Consider the following 2,540-nt stretch of genomic DNA (forward strand, 5'->3'; position numbering starts at 1 on the left):
CTCAGCTTCCCAAAGTGCTAGGATTATAGGTGTGAGTACCACACCCAAGCCGTTAACCTCTTTTCAAAAATCTTAGAGTCGTATCTTTTTTGTGGGGGGAAGGGGATGGAGGACAGGATCTTGTTCTGTTGCCCAGGCTGGAGTGCAATGGCATGATCTCGGCTCACTGCAGCCTCCGCCTCCCGGGTTCAAGAAATTATCTGCCTCAGCCTCTCCAGTAGCTGGGACTACAGCTCCCAGGCAGGCTGAGGCTAAGGCAGGAGAATCGCCTGAACCCGTGAGGCGGAGGTTGCAGTGAGCTGAGATTGAGCCATTGTACTCCAGCCTGAGCAACAAGAGTGAAACTCCATCTCAAAAAAAAAACAACTAAAAACAGACTTGTCCTTGCTCTGTCAAAATCCTCCAGAGCCTCCCATCAGACCCAGAGGAAAAGCCCAAGTCCACACGATCTAGCCTCTCTCTGGCTTGTCTGACCTCTCACCTGACTGCTCGCCTTCTCATACTGCTCCAGCCTCGCTCCGGCCTGACGTCCCCAATGCAGGCCTGGCCCATGGCTGCCTCAGGGCATTTGTATTTGCTGTTTGTTGTGCAAGAATGCTCTTCCCTAGAAAAACTGCATGGTTGACTCCCTCCCCTCCTTCAAGTCTTGGCTCAAATGTCATGTTTTCAATGAGACCTTCCCTAACCACCCTCAGTACAATTTAAACGTATCCTCACTCTGAGCCCATTTCTCTTTTACTCTTCCTGTGTTCTTTTCCTGCATAGCACTGTTGATTCTCTAACCTACTGTAACGTGTCCCCGTCTATTTTGTTTATTGTCTATCTCCTGCCGTTCTATGAAGGCAGGCAGAGATCTGGGTCTGTTTTGCTCTCTGATACACCTGCAGGGCTATAATGAGTCCTGACATACATATGGTAGGCGTGCAATAAATATTTGTTGGTGGTTTAATGAAAAATTGCTCAACTAGACAGTCCCTCAAATTAGAGATAGTTATGCTTTCAACATTTACTCAAATCTTTCAGCCACTGTGGTTAGATCTGAAGACAAGGCTGGGTGCAGTGGCTCACACCTGTAATCTCAGCACTTTGAGAGACTGGGGCAGGCAGATCACTTGAGGTCAGGAGTTCGAGACCAGCCTGACCACATGGTGAAACTCCCGTCTCCACTGAAAATACAAAAAAATTAACCGGACGTGGTGGCGGGCACCTGTAATCCTAGCTATTCAGGAGGCTGAGGCAGGAGAATCGCTTGAACTTGGGAGGCAGAGGTTGCAGTGAGCCAAAATCGCACCACTGCCCTCCAGCCTGGGTGACAGAGCGAGCTTCTGTCTCAAAAAAAGATCTGAAGACAATCTGCAGAAACTTGTTGGCCCATCACATACCTGGAGATACGGCCTCCTTGGCTCAAGGCTCCCCTCAAAGGCAGCAGGATAGTCAAAGTCTCTGGAGCGGAAGAGTGAGTGGAAGGAAACACTTTCAGGTGGTGCGATGAAGGCTGGTTTAGGAGAGGGTCCCCATGCTACAGGAACAGGGCATCCTGTCTGTTTTTTTTCCCAGGTGCCCCATGCCCTCCATGGCCAGCCTGCTTCAACCCACTGCCAGCAGCCTGTTTCGCAGGCCTCCATCTCCCTGAGCCCCCACAGAACACCGCACTCACCCCTGGCTTCCCCCAGCCTCTCTCTCAAACTGGCTCAGTATCCTCTAGTTTCCTCAGAGTCTCACAGATCCCAAAGATGAAGAGACAAAACCAGCCTTGCTTGCCCCCAAGGTGAGACTTTGGAGCTGTGGTGAGGGAGGGAAAGATCCCAGCAGACCCAAGAGGAAGACTACAGAGGAAAGGACAGAAGCATGGAGAGAAATTCTAAGTGGGAGGCTGGGGAAGAAGGGAGAGCTTCAGGTCACTGGGTCATCCCACCGGGAGATAGTCCCCTTGTGGCCTTGAGACTTATGCAATGGGCAAATGCAATCTGAGTACCTAAGGCAAGGACTGCACTTATTCTGGCAATGACATTTAACACCTAATTGCGGTAATAACCCCTCTTTGCCACCTGGAGAAAGCTTCCTGGCCCCTCTTTTTCACTTGCGGGCAAGTCTGACCAAGAACAGGGTAAAGAAACCCATAGTCGAACACAAAACCATCTTTTTTGTTTTTATTTTTTTGACTGTAGAGACAGGGTCTCACTATGTTGCCTACACTGGTCTCAAACGCCTGGCCTCAAGCAGTCCTCCCACTTCGGCCTCCCAAAGTGCTGTGATTACAGCACGAAACCACCTTATCATTAAAAAATTAGGGCCAGGAGGCCGGGCGCAGTGGCTCACGCTTGTAATCCCAGTACTTTGGGAGGCCGAGGCGGGCGGATCACGAGGTCAGGAGATCGAGACCATCCTGGCTAACACTGTAAAACCCCGTCTCTACTAAAAATACAAAAAATTAGCCAGGCGCGGTGGCAGGTATAGTCCCAGCTACTCGGGAGGCTGAGGCAGGAGAATGGCGTGAACCCAGGAGGCGGAGCTTGCAGTGAGCTGACATCGCGCCACTG

At 50.9% G+C, this 2,540-nt stretch overlaps 1 long non-coding RNA gene across 1 annotated transcript in view; it reads left to right on the forward strand.

Moving 5' to 3' along the window:
• Positions 1 to 2,131, forward strand: part of LOC105542572 — a 10,745-nt gene extending 8,614 nt beyond the window's left edge. Inside the window, exon 3 of the long non-coding RNA XR_001006496.1 lies at positions 1,715 to 2,131. This is a non-coding gene — a long non-coding RNA (uncharacterized LOC105542572). The remainder of the gene's footprint in view (positions 1 to 1,714) is intronic.
• The last annotated feature ends 409 nt before the right edge of the window (positions 2,132 to 2,540 follow it).

This window comes from Mandrillus leucophaeus, unplaced genomic scaffold (genome assembly GCF_000951045.1).
Source record: "Mandrillus leucophaeus isolate KB7577 unplaced genomic scaffold, Mleu.le_1.0 Scaffold262, whole genome shotgun sequence".
Lineage (NCBI taxonomy): Eukaryota > Metazoa > Chordata > Mammalia > Primates > Cercopithecidae > Mandrillus > Mandrillus leucophaeus.